Genomic DNA, 14,934 nt, shown 5'->3' with positions numbered 1-14,934 from the left:
ATTGGATGGCATCACCGACTCAATGGACATGAGTTCAAGCAAGCTCCAGGAGTTTGTGAAGGACAGGGAAGAATAGAGTCACAAAGAGTCAAATATGACTGAGCAACTGAACCGACTGAACAAGAGTTTCAATCAGAATCAACAAAATCAAACCCCAAATGCCATTTCAGTACTTTTAAGGCAAAAAATCTATATTGTACATTATCATGCATGCTATCTGATTTCCTGTAATATGCTTATGAAATATGCAATGATATTTCCATTTTACAGATGAAGAAATTAAGATGCAATTATTTGAAGTATTTTTCCTAACACAAAAGACATAAGCAGGATAAATTCAAGACTTTGGGAAATCAGTGCATTTGCACTGAACTCCTGAATGTGTACCCACACTAGGACGGATTTTAATATGAGACGCATCAGCACATTCTGCAAATACCACAAAGTTTCTTTCTGAGAACTAGTGCCAAGCACTGTGGTGTCTAGAGCATCGAGGAGCCATCTTGCTGATTCTCTCTGAGGCGATAGCTATGGCTTCCTCCTTCCCATTTCATTCATGTTATAACCAGCCCACCTTGAATTCAGTGACCTTCATTTTGATTCCAAAAGACAACTTGATAGCTTTTTGCTGACTCACACTCCAGGACTATTATAATACTAACTAGTTTTTAAGTCGAGTCTTTGTATTCTCACAGTAAATATGTTTGCTATTTTCATACCTTTTATGGCAAAAATACCTTTACTTGTGACTATTTCAATTAATCATTCAATCCCAGACTTGGCAATTGTTTTGTAGGCAGCTGTCATATCAGGATTCTGTTAACAGAGAAATTAAACAGAACATTATTAATCAAATCAGCACTATTTTCCAGCTAATCTTTACAGGTACTGATGATGGGATAAGAATGATAATTCATTTGGTGAAATCCAGTAAGTTGTCTTTTTACTGGTAGAAAAGGTGGGGATAAAATAATCAAAGAACGCATTTACTGAAAAGTCTTAGACTAAAGCACAGCCTATATGCAATCTGCTATACATTACTGCCTTGAAAGGGTTGTAAGTCCAACTAAGGAAAAAAAAGTCCTAGGGTTCCCAGGTGGCTCAGTGGTAAAGAATCCTCCTGCCAATGCAGGAGACATGGGTTCAATCCCTGGGTCAGGAAGATCCCCTGGAGTAGGAAATGGCAACCCACTCCAGTATTCTTGCCTGGAAAACTCCATGGACAGAGGAGTCTGGTGAGCTACAGTCCATGAAGTGGCAAAGAGTTGGACAAGATTGAGCTACTGAAGCATGCATGCAAGAAAAAGTAGTAGTCTTATCTGAAAAGCCCAGCTTCTGTGAGTCTAGAGGGCTGAATGTTTCTATAACATTAGAAGATTGTCAAATAAACTCTCTAGCCAAGGCTAAGATTTGCTTTGGTATTTAATGAAGATCAGAAATAACTATATTCAAATTTAAATGAGACATATTTCAAAGTCAAATAGTGGCTATGTGAGATTTTCCAGGAGTATTTGTTCTTTTCTACCAATTCAAATGGTCAATAGTTTGTGCCATACAGAAAAGAAAACAATGAGTCTGTATTTTCTCTATCAGGTCACCTACCAGGCATTATTTGTAAATGTCTGGCGTGCTCCAGTCCATGGGGTCGCAAAGAGTCTGACACAACTGAACTAACCAGGCATTTTACATATGTTTCCTCACTTTAATAGCTACCATTGTCCTGTGAGGTAGGTGTTATTATCCACATTTTCTACAGAGAAAACAGGGTCTCAAAAGTTTGAAAACTTTGCATAAAACCACTTAAACAATCAGTTATTAAGCTATAGTTCAAACTCAAATTTGATATCCAAGTCCATCTATAAGATTAAAAAGATACATTAACATTTTACAGGCTAAAGTACTTTTGAAAAAAACAGAAAGTATCTACATTATTTTGCTAAGGTATACTCTTATAATAAAAAGAATAGCATAAAAAATACAAAATAATAAGTTATATCCCTCCCATTTGAAAGAATTAATTCAGCGTTTCGAACGTAACACTCAGCTAAGGCATAGTTTCCTCAATAAAAAAATTCTGGCATACTTAATAAAGTAACAGATGCTATCTCAACGAACACAAAATATAAGAGCATTCTTCTTTCACTGGGCATTTGGCAACTTGTAAGGGAAATCAAGCAGCTGGGTCATAGCATAGTAAATTATTTAAAAGTCAAATATGGTCACCTCACACCATATGCTGAAACAAGTTCCAGATGTAGTATTAAAAAGTTTAATGTTTTGAAAATCAAGCCAAAGAAAATGAAAATAATATTGAATACTTATCAAACCAAATGACAAAGAAATCCATTTCTACACTTTGAATTTACAAAAAATACACCAAGGAAAATAGCAAATGTCATCATAACATTTGAAATGTTACTATTAAAAAAAAAACAAAAACTTTTGGAAATTTTTCAACCAATGTGGCAGTGGCTTAAAAAGTTGATTATATTTTTATATGTGTAAAACACAGAATATTCAAACTTCCAAAAGAAAATCACTAAGAATATAATAGATAAAATGGCAATAACTTAAACAATTAACATTAAAAAGAAAAACAATATCAAATATAGTCTTGAAAATATTTAAACTTCCTAGTGGCCAGAAAGTGTAAGTTAAAACAAATACCATTTGACACATAAAATGGAAAAAATAAATAAGTAACTAAATGCTCAAAGTGCTGGTAAAAGTGCAATGAATTCACCATCCCATTCATTCCTGATGACAATATAAATTAGTGCAATTCTTCTAGAAAGCAATTTGGCAAATACCTTGTCAAAGTTGCACTCATTATTCATAGGCCAATGAATCTAGCCTAAGGAAATCAGCCAAAACATATGCAAAGTTAAATTTAGTAAGGCCTGGCTTTACACTAAGGACAATTAGAAGCAACTTACCATCTAACAGTAGGAGAATGTTTTAGGATATTATCACTGATCCACTGGATAAGATATCTGGCTATTTTTAGAATATTACTACTAAAGACTGTTCAAGAATAAATGCTAGTATTTAAAATAAGTATTGCCTGAAGCAAAACTACATGGCCCTGGTTATTAGTATAAGTACACTTTTTAATTGTTTATTATTATAATTATTATCATAGTTAATTATCATGAGTACACTTGTAAATACTTTCTAAGAAACTGAGTGGAATATATTAAAATTCTAGTAGTAATTGGATTCAGAGATGCACTATTTACATTTGTCCGATTTTTCACATTTTCTCTAAGATGGGTTCTCTACATTTGTGTTTTTAAAAGAAGTTACATATGAAAACTGTTGGAAAAAAAAAATCCTAAATCCTGAGATAAGGAAGAGCATGATCAAAACTGACAAGGACAGACAATAAAAGTCAATAATAAATGTTTTGTTAAGTATTGCCCCTCACCAGTGGGATTCACATACACTCGTTGATGCCAGTAGGATGCATATGGGATGAGTGAAGGAATTATCTAAGTTAGAAAATATAGTTAGGTCTAACCTTTAAAACTCAGAAAAAATCACTGTCAGGGCAGGTGACACTAAACAGAACACTGAGATGCAAGCAGCAAAAAACCGGGTAACATCAAAGACTTATGCTAAATTTATATCACCTAGAGTTTGGTAGAGTAGTGCCCACAACTTTGCAAAATGGGTGCTTTTCAATAAATAAATTGGAAAGTCATCTCCATATGTTTATAATGTTTCTCGGCACGAAATGACCAGAAAAAAACTCTCATGCAATAATAAATCTGCACTGAGTCCCGGTCTCGATAATTGCTCAGATTATAAAAGTCAGATTTAACTGAACCTGTTGATATGACTTGACATACCTCATAAAGAAGAGTGTAAAAGTGACTGATACTGGGTTTTGAAAACATTCATTTCCCTCTACATACAAAGCAAGTGTTTCTTAGGCCTCATGTGATATCCTGGAAGCCTGGGAGTCATCTGAGTCATCCCAGTGATGTGTTGTCTCCATCCACTCAGTCTTCCTGCTCTTGCCACTTCCGGAGAATATCAATAACGGCTACTGTTTGTTGAGCCACAGTGCCTCCCAGGTGGCAGGCACTTTGCATCTGTTATCTCGTTTATTTCCAACCACAATCTTGTGAGGTCAGGCTGATGGCCCTCAGAGGGCTATCCACCGCTCCTGAAACCCACTAGGGGCAACCCTTCCCTCTTACCTGCTCAGAAGACTCATTGAGCCAGCTCTCAGAAATGCTGTGCGGAAACAAACTCTCACAATTTACGATCTGCACGGTGATCTCACACTTCCTCCCACATGTGATCCAAGAAAAGATGCCAAACCAGACACAGGGAGTAGATTATCGTAGCAGAGAGAAAACAAGCCAAAATGTCACGAGTCCATTGGGTGCTGCTGTTGGTTCCTGACTCTGGTATTCATAAGTTGGGCGATCTCAGTTAAGTCATTGCAACTCTCCAAGCCTACGAACCTCATATTCACTATTCACATCAGAATGACCACCATTTTAATCATTTTTTTTTTCTATTATTGTAACAGCAGCCTATATCAGACATGCTTAGGCAAAAGGTAAGATTACCAGAGTTATACAGGGTTGTTGTTGGAAATGGAGCTGAATTTCTCCAGATTGTTGGACCAGAAATTACCATGTATTTAGGAACATGAACTACTCCTTTTGGAAGTAGACACTCCAAAACCCAGGAGAAGGCCTAAATCAAACCCTAATTTTGCCATTTAATTGTCTCATCACTTAAGTTGATTTGCTAATAGTGCTAAACATAGTCTGTGACCCAAGGTAGGCTTTCAATAAATGGAAGCTGTTTTATCATGATTTTTGTCATTGGGAATAATTCAATAACAATCAGTGATATATTTCCTTCACAGAGCTGTGATAATATATTTGAAAATCCATTAGGCCTGCCGAAGTAGGGGCTTCCCAGGTGGCTCAGTGGGTAAAGAATCCACCTGCAATGCAGGAGATGCAGGCAGATGTGAGTTCAATCCCCAGGTCAGGAAAATCCCCTGGAGGAGGGCATGGCAACCCATTCCTGTATTCTTGCCTAGAGAATTCCATGGACAGAGAAGCCTGGTGGGCTATAGTCTATAGGGTTGCAAAGATGGCCTTGGAGCCACTTACATCAGGATTGTATGGAATGGATTAATTGCAGTGAGTCTCTGTTTTGGCTAAGGAGAGGGAGGTTTTTGTTAAAACTGAATTGACTGTGCATGCATGCAGAATTAGGGGGCTTCCATAGTGGCTCAAACGGCAAAGAATCTGCCTGCAATGTGAGAGACCTGGGTTCAATCCCTGGGTCAGGAAGATCCCCTACAGAAGAGAATGGCAACTCCAATATACTTGCCTGGGATGTCCCATGGACAGAAGGATCCTGGTGGGCTACAGTCCATGGAGTCACAAAAGTCAGACATGACTGAGCGATTAACGCCTCTGCCATGCTGAAGTAGCCTAGAGGAATTACTGAGTTCAGGCTCAGGAGGTAGTTTGCTTGACTTCCAATTCCAAACCTGCTACCTATTAGCTGTGTGACTTTAAGAACATAGTTAGAAATTATGATAAGAAAATATTCGTTTAATGGTGAAGATTAAATGAAATAATATGTATGAAATATTTAAACTGAGTCCTGGTGGTTACTAAATGTTCAGTAAGTACTAGTCATAGGATTTTTGTTTTAAAAATTTTATGAGTTTGAGAATAAAAAAAATTCTAGATAAACTAAAGGGATGGGAAACCTGAAAGAAATAAAAAAAACAGTGTGTCAGCTATAACAAAGTGGGAAATGGGAAACAATATAATAATAATAATATAATATATTATATATAATAATATAATAATAATAATATAATAATGGGAAAACCCAACCTAATTTTGCCCTAGTCTGTTCTTCTTGTACTTCATTGTCCCTTTTCTTCTTTTCAATGTCATCAAGAAAAAATAAATGAGTAAACTGACATCATTCAAATGGCTTAACATACTTTCTAGAGCAGCATCACTCAGCAACCTGCTGGAAATGTACATTCTCAGGCACCTCCCAGACTCACCGAATCAGAAGCTCTGGCTGTTCACAGGGCATGGGGCAGGGACAGCGTGCTGTGCAAGAGACTCTGAGGCATGCTTACGTCGGAGAACACTGACTGCAAATTAGAAGCACTTGTGGAAATTAAAATATAGCTCTCTATATATGTCAGGGCCCTATCCTGAAACAACTGAATCAAACAACTGAGGATGAGACAGGAGAGAAATATAAATACTTTTAAAAAGTAACAAAAACCTCCCTCTCCTTAGTCAAAAAGAGAATCACTGCAATTTAATCCATTCCACACAATCCTGATGTAAGTAGATCCAAGGCCATCACCAAAGATGCCTCTGAAAAACATGAAGATGGAAGTGGAGTTGATTTTTAAGCATCTCTAGTCCTCACCTGACCTGCCTCTTGAGAAACCTCTATGCAGGTCAGGAAGCAATAGTTAGAACTGGACATGGAACAACAGACTGGTTCCAAATAGGAAAAGGAGTACGTCAAGGCTATATATTGTCACCCTGCTTATTTAACTTATATGCAGAGTACATCATGAGAAATGCTGGGCTGGAAGAAGCACAAGCTGGAATCAAGATTGCCGGGAGAATTATCAATAACCTCAGATATGCAGATGACACCACCCTTATGGCAGAAAGTGAAGAGGAACTAAAAAGCCTCTTGATGAAAGTGAAAGACGAGAGTGAAAAAGTTGGTTTAAAGCCCAACATTCAGAAAACTAAGATCATGGCATCTGGTCCCATCACTTCATAGCAAATAGATGGGGAAACAGTGGAAACAGGGTCAGACTTTATTTTGTGGGGCTCCAAAATCACTGCATATGGTGATTGCAGCCATGAAATTAAAAGACGCTTACTCCTTGGAAGGAAAGTTATGACCAACCTAGAAGCATATTCAAAAGCAGAGACATTACTTTGCCAACAAAGGTCCGTCTAGTCAAGGCTATGGTTTTTCCAGTGGTCATGTATTGATGTGAGAGTTGGACTCTGAAGAAAGCTGAGTGCTGAAGAATTGATGCTTTTGAACTGTGGTATTGGAGAAGACTCTTGAGAGTCCCTTGGACTGCAAGGAGATCCAACCAGTCCATCTTAAAGAGATCAGTCCTGGGTGTTCATTGGAAGGACTGATGCTAAAGCTGAAACTCCAGTACTTTGGCCACCTCATGTGAAGAGTTGACTCATTGGAAAAGACCCTGATGTTGGGAGGGATTGGGGGCGGGAGGAGAAGGGGATGATAGAGGATGAGATGGCTGGATGGCATCACCAACTCGATGGACATGAGTTTGGGTAAACTCCGGGAGTTGGTGATGGACAGGGAGACCTGGTGTACTGCGATTCATGGAGTCACAAAGAGTTGGACACGACTGAGCAACTGAACTGAACTGAACAGAGTCCTCACACTACATCCTTTGGAGTAGGAAATGACAACCCACTCCAGTATCCTTGCTTGGGAAATCCCAAGGATAGAGGAGCCTGAGGGACTTTGGTTCATGGACTGTCAAAGAGTCAGACACAATTGCTTGCACATGCACAATCATATTAAGATATTATACTTTAAGACACTCAGATCTTCTGATCCCAGGGTAACACTTCCTCATGTGCATCTGAACTCATAAGGAAACCAGTTCTTAGATCTTTCATTCCTACTGATAGAAATCTCAATCAGCCCAGAACATTTTAAGTGAAATTTTATACATCAGCCAAATGAAATTTCAGACACTGGCCAAACGAAGTGCATAACGGGACAGAGTTGGGGACACTCTCACTGTCTCACTTTAATTGCTGCTGCTGCTGCTAAATCACCTCAGTCATGTCCAACTCTGTGCGACCCCATAGACGGCAGCCCACCAGGCTCTCCATTCCCTGGGATTCTCCAGGCAAGAACACTGGAGTGGGTTGCCATTTCCTTCTCCAATGCATGAAAGTGAAAAGTGAGAGTGAAGTCGCTCAGTCGTGTCCGACTCTTAACCACCCCATGGACTGCAGCCCATCAGGCTCCTCCATCCATGGGATTTTCCAGGCAAGAGTGCTGGAGTGGGGTGCCATTGCCTACTTTAATTACGCAACCTATTTTCTCAGCCACAGTGAATTATAGAGCATTGATCATTTATTATATTGAGCGGCATACCTTAATGAATACTAATTCATTTCAAGACTTTTTGGCAAACCCCAAGATGAACTGAACTAACTTGTATCGTTCTAAGAAAAGCCACTTGGCAGAACAGAGGTGCCAATTGATACACTTAAGAGCAGTGAAAACACAACCTGCAAAGATATTTAGAGGCAGAAAAAGTGGAAGCTCATTCTAATATGGCCTAGAATGATAAAGTTTCTATTATGGCATGTAACAAAAATGAAACCATTTTAAAATAATCATGTCAAAGGACCCACGTCTCCTGCTTTCAAAACAAATGTGCTGGCCTCCAGTCAACATTTGCAGGGCTTAGCAGCAGGAGGTCATTACCCTTTGACAATGTTCAGTTACACAGACATTATCTCCAATTAACAGGTTTTAACTACAAGGATTTCTCTTTTATTGAAAAGGGTGTTATTTTTAAAATAAATAACTACAGAAGTTTTTTCAGTCATCTTGTCTCATTGACTTGGATGATGACATTTACTCCTTTAAACCTCCCCATACATACACACACAAACACATGCACCAACTCATCTGAGTCAATAGACTACTTGCACTGTCCTTGAATCTTTCTTAAAGCATGGTAGACATATATGTTAAATATTCTAATCTTTACATGGACAGTTCACAAAGACATCTTTCTCACCTCAGCAAAAAAGCAAAAAAAAAAAAATAATAATAAACCAAAAAACACTTCCCAGTGTTTATGTAGTTCTGAATGCTTAAAATTTCCCAAATAAAGTACAAATGAAACATTTATCAATTGTAATGTATTATGTTTTCTGTCTCATTTCAAAAGGTATTATGGAATTCTGGACGATGGCCAGAAGCCCAGAAGAGAATTTTTAACACTTTCTCAATAGACACATTTATAGCTTTTAACTACACAGAGCGCTGGTCTTATCAGTGCATAGCAGGGAAATGATTAAAATATTGCAGGCAAATTTAAACTTGGTTGTCCTTAGGTGGAAATGAAGCATCATTCTGGGCTGAAACCTCCAATTATATAAGATAGGAAGTCACAGAAAGACATCAGATTCGTACACTGTCAGTCTACACGGCAGATGGTAGTGTCTGGCAATGCCTTTTATATAACAGAAAATATTATTATAAAAATATCCACAGAAGACATTTTTAGTTCCTTGACATAATATGTGGAAAAATTAGAGATTTCTATAGAAATTAGAGGTTTAATACCCAACACTATGAAACAGTAATTTTCTTTGAAATCTATGCATTAACTATTCTGCCATTTCTTAGAGAACTTTTTATAGTTAAAAGTCATCTGGTATTTTCATCTCTCCCTCTCTTTCATTTTCTCTCTCTCCCTCCCTTTCTACCATCTATTTAAATTCAACCTAAATCTATATGTTTTTATACAACAGTCAAATCACACTATAGTGTGTTGTGGTGTGCTACAAATCACATTTTAGCCTTCCCCAATGTTATTACAAAAGAATTGCCTTTATCTCAAAGGGGATATTTCCTTATAGATGAGGTTTCTTGCAGGTAGAAGTCTCCTGAGACCTACACTTCTGAGTGGCATGTTCTTAAGCATATTGCATTATATGTCAGTACAATTAGCATATTCTTCCGGATTGTAAAAAGTAACAATGGCTGACAGCTCAGTATGTAAGGAAATGGTCTGTACAACTATCTAAGAACTAGGAAACCCAGTCCTTGTGTGGAACAAACAGGAATAGCAGGTTTTGAAACTATTCGTTTGAAAATGAATGGAGGAAGCTTAGATTCCCAGATGGATCGACCGTTCCTGTCTTATACTGAGACATCATGTTCAGTGTTGATACATTTCTGAGGACCAAAGGGAACCCAGGGTGTAGTTGAAAGAGAGGGAATAGGAATGGAAATATCCTGGCCTGATTTTGGCAAAACACAGAAGATGTACCCATAGAGCAATGGTACAAAGATTTTCAAAGACTCTTAGTATCTGCAGAAAGGTCCCTGTGTTCTCAGACATGTTCTACTGCAGCGGTGTGTGTTCTTGAACCACCAAAGCACTGAGTCTGGATCTTCCCACCAGCATGCGCCTGGAAATGTGGGCAGTGAGCATCACTGCATAACTAGACACAGATTCAGGATGCGCAAAACCCACTGCTCGGTACAAAACTACAAGGCAAAAGAGCCGCAGCCCAAACCTTGATTTTGGAGAATTTTATGAGGCCATCCTCTTGATTATACATCCTGGAAGAGTCATTCAAAGAACTGGAAGGGGTACTAGGGTGGCCTGGGGGACAGCAAGCTGTCTTAATTCCCTGGTGCAGACTTGTTATTTTGGTGTACTTGTTTAATTCAAAAGTAAATTCAGGGAGTAAAAATGCCCAAGATCAATTCTATAGCTAGCTCTTTGTCCTAAATCTCATATTTTGTAGGTAAAAATTATTGAAATTCAAAGATTTCCATTTCCAAGTAAAGCAGAAAAGGAAAGGAAAAGGAAAGTGAAGATGCTCAGTCGTCTGACTCTTTGTGACCCCACGGACTGCAGCCCGTCAGGCTCCTCTGTCCATGGGATCCTCCAGGCAAGAGTACTGGAGTGGGTTACCATTTCCTTCTCCAGGGGATCTTCCCAACCCAGGGATTGAACCTGGGTCTCCCGCATTGCAGGTAGACACTTTACCATCTAAGCCACCAGGGAAGTAAAGCCGGAGAATGAAAAAATATTAAAGTCAGTCCTTGAGATTTTGAAAACACTGGACAAAGACATAAGCAATATCATAACTGAATATATATACGTGTGTGTGTATATATATGTATACGCATATGTTTATATACACTCTCATGCTCTTTCTGCCTGTGGCCATCGCCTAGGGAAAGGACACAGCAGCTTGATCTCAAGGGCTCCTATTACTGTCACCATCGCAGACATGCTATTCATTGCAATATTTCACACCCCTCCCTCTCCACACATCCATGCATAAGCCTGCGAAATCCCTGTGATTCAGAGAAGTCACGGAAAAGGGCCCATATAGTCTCATCATTATTAACTTGAACGCGTAACTTTACAAATCAGTATAACACCACCACACATTGACTAATTCATACACATTCTTCTGTGTGTGCTCAGTCGCTCAGTCATGCCCAACTCTTTGCAAGCCCACAGTTTGTAGCCCATCATGCTCATCTGTCCAAGGGATTTCCCTGGCAAATTTACCCACTGCCATGGGTAGCTATTTCCTGCTCCAGAGAAACTTCCTGAGCCAAGAATCAAACCCATATCTCCTGCACACATGCTTCTACTCCAAACCAAAATACACACCCCAATTCCAACTGTAACTTGATTCTAGTTACCAATATTGCCTCAAATTTTTTTTTTACTCTGGCAGAAGCCCTCTCACAGTAAGGACACTGGGACTAATTTACTTATATTTTTGTGCCACAATCCCTTGCCTTTGGAGACAAAGAAACATATTTCCATGAAATTCAGAGCCTTAAATATCCTGTATTTATATTGAAATTCCATTATTAGAAACACATTAGATTCTACTGGAGGTTTTCTTTTGTAGTACAAAGACTTCTGGGAAGTCTATCTTTTTAAAGTCCATACACTTTAGAGAGGTTATACACTTCTAGAATGACAGAAGAGAGTCAAGGTCTGTGTGGCCAAGGTGTAGATCATGGCATGACAAACACAAACATCTTGAATATATTCCCCGGAATTAATTCACATGAGTGGCTCCCTGTGGCAAGCAACTTCTGAGATAACAGATATTTGGGGGATTTTTCTTTTCCCTGAAATAACTAGAGGTTATCCTCAAAGACTGCCTTGGCCAATGCCAGTTAATCATTGGGATAAGTATAACTTTGGATTGATCATTCATTGACATCAATACTTTACTTCTTTCCTATTTCAACTAATATTTATAACATTTATTATACTACACATTATTATATGTAATAAGCATTGTGATAGATGCCAGGTATAACATTGTACTCACCACAGGAGAGGAAAGTATAAAGTGGATCTGTAAGAAAAAGAAATACATATAAAAAACTGGATCTGTAGAAATAAGAATTCATTTCAAATGTTGGTCAATTCAGATGTAATGAACTCATATTGCAATGGATTATTTCTGAAAATCATAGACCTCTTCAGTTCAGTTCAGTTCAGTCGCTCAGTCGTGTCCGACTCTTTGCGACCCCATGAATCACAGCATGCCAGGCCTCCCTGTCCATCACCAACTCCCGGAGTTCACCCAAACTCATGTCCATCAAGCTGGTGATGCCATCCAGCCATCTCACCCTCTGTTGTCCCCTTCTCCTCCTGCCCCGAAACTCTCCCAGCATCAGGGTCTTTTCCAATGAGTCAACTCTTTGCATGAGGTGGCCAAAGTACTGGAGTTTCAGCTTAATCAGTCCTTCCAATGAACACCCAGAACTGGTCTCCTTTAGGATGGACTGGTTGGATCTCCTTGCAGTCCAAGGGACCCTCAAGAGTCTTCTCCAACACCACAGTTCAAAAGCATCATTTCTATGGTGCTCAGCTTTCTTCAGAGTCCAACTCTCACATCCATACATGACCACAGGAAAAACCATAGCCTTGACTAGATGGACCTTTGTTGACAAAGTAATGTCTCTGGCTTTTGAATATGCTATCTAGGTTGGTCATAACTTTCCTTCCAAGGAGTAAGCGTCTTTTAATTTCATGGCTGCAGTCACCATCTGCAGTGATTTTGGAGCCCAAAAAAATAAAGTCTGACACTGTTTCCACTGTTTCCCCATCTATTTCCCATGAAGTGATGGGACCAGATGCCATGATCTTTGTTTTCTGAATGTTGAGTTTTAAGCCAACTTTTTCACTCTCCTCTTTCACTTTCATCAAGAGGCTTTTGAGTTCCTCTTCACTTTCTGCCATAAGGGTGGTGTCATCTGCATATCTGAGGTTATTGATATTTCTCCCGGCAATCTTGATTCCAGCTTGGGCTTCTTCCAGCCCAGTGTTTTTCATGATACTCTGCATAGAAGTTAAATAAGCAGGGTGACAATATACAGCCTTGACATACTCCTTTTCCTATTTGGAACCAGTCTGTTGTTCCATGTCCAGTTCTAACTGTTGCTTCCTGACCTGCATATAGGTTTCTCAAGAGGCAGGTCAGGTGGTCTGCACTGGCACAGGAGGGCCTAGAGAAGCTACTCCACATTCAAGGTCAGGAGGGGCGGCAGTGAGGAGATACCCCTCATCCAAGGTAAGGAGCAGCGGCTGCGCTTTGCTGGAGCAGCCATGAAGAGATACCCCACGTCCAAGGTAAGAGAAACCCAAGTCAGACGGTACGTGTTGCAAGAGGGCATCAGAGGGCAGATACACTGAAACCACAATCACTGAAAACTAGTCAATCTAATCACACTAGGACCACAGCCTTGTCTAACTCAATGAAACTAAGCCATGCCCTGTGGGGCCACCCAAGACGGGTGGGTCATGGTGGAGAGGGCTGACAGAATGTGGTCCACTGGAGAAGGGAATGGCAAACCACTTCAGTATCCTTGCCTTCAGAACCCCATGAACAGTATAGACCTCTTAGTTAACTAGATAACCAGCTCAACATTCTTTTCCTTGGGGTAATTACATTTCTAAAATATGATGGACAGTTTGGCTTCTTAAGTTTGGTATTTATACAAAGTATACCAGCCTAAAAATGAAATGAAATGGGCAATCACAGTATATGACTCTTTTTCCTGACATACTCAAGAAGCACAGAAGGATCAGGTTTTTCCACAGACTCTGGTTTGGTAAGATGTCCAGACAAGCTTGGGAGTGTGGTCTCACAGTGGACTCTCCTGCTGCAGTCAGTTGTTTCGTAAGAGTCATGGGCTCAAAGCACTTTGTGACTTGGGGAACAAAGAGACATGAAACTCATTCCCAGTTTGAAATATAGATAACAAGCCAATAAGCACACACATCGTTAACAAAAAATCACATAAGTTCTTGTTAGTTGACAAATATCAAGAAAGTGTGGGCTATAAAAACTAACTCTGGGTGGAGCAATCATTCTATTCCCAGTACTATGAACCTCTCTGTTGGAGTCCACGGGAATTCCCACTCATTTTCATACCAAACTCATAACACTTGTCTTACACGTTAAAAGCCAGACATTGTGGTTGGTTCATTAAGGTAAGTGCTATTTATGCATCTCTGTATAATCAGAATGTAGCATAATATACTGAATCACAAAGCATGAGAAAATAAATTCTTTTTTTTAAAGTGCTTCATTTAAGAACATACAGAACATAAAAGACTCTTTTGGTAATGCTCAGGAATACATTTTTTTGAGTTATTTAGTTGTAAGAATACGAGAGTTAACTAAAACAAATCTTATTCAAGAATGCATAAGAGAATGGGAAGTATAACTTACACCCTAATTTGTTCAGGAAATTTTGTACAAAAAACATGTAAATATTACTCTCTAGTTATCCATTGAAAGTCATATTAATATACTTTTTTCCACAGAACTATTAAAGAGATAATGAAATGCAAATTTTATTTTACTAATAAATCATCTTGTAACTCAGTCTTATACAATCTAAATTAATGATTTAGTGTCAGAAGAATTGTCATATATTTGGTGGTTGAATAAATGCTGAGCACACATATTCTTTCAAAATACAAACATAAGCCTATGACTGCATATTTAATTTCATTTTTATGTGGTTATCCATTTTATAGTATCAAAGTTTAAAAATTTAAACTGTCCCTCACACTTTTTAGCAATGCAACTAACAAAACTGATG

At 38.8% G+C, this 14,934-nt stretch overlaps 1 long non-coding RNA gene across 1 annotated transcript in view; it reads right to left on the bottom strand.

Annotated features, from left to right (window-relative positions):
* Nucleotides 1–717: 717 nt before the first annotated feature.
* LOC129642286 (uncharacterized) overlaps nucleotides 718–14,934 on the bottom strand; it is a 105,489-nt gene continuing 91,272 nt past the window's right edge. The window contains exons 4-5 of the long non-coding RNA XR_008709594.1: nucleotides 12,147–12,173; nucleotides 718–816 (exon numbers count right to left, since the gene is read on the bottom strand). This is a non-coding gene — a long non-coding RNA (uncharacterized LOC129642286). The remainder of the gene's footprint in view (nucleotides 817–12,146; nucleotides 12,174–14,934) is intronic.

This window comes from Bubalus kerabau, chromosome 1 (genome assembly GCF_029407905.1).
Source record: "Bubalus kerabau isolate K-KA32 ecotype Philippines breed swamp buffalo chromosome 1, PCC_UOA_SB_1v2, whole genome shotgun sequence".
In the NCBI taxonomy this organism is placed as follows: domain Eukaryota; kingdom Metazoa; phylum Chordata; class Mammalia; order Artiodactyla; family Bovidae; genus Bubalus; species Bubalus kerabau.
The sequence above is the reverse complement of the archived record's forward strand: the minus strand, read 5'-3'. Positions and strand labels throughout refer to the sequence as shown.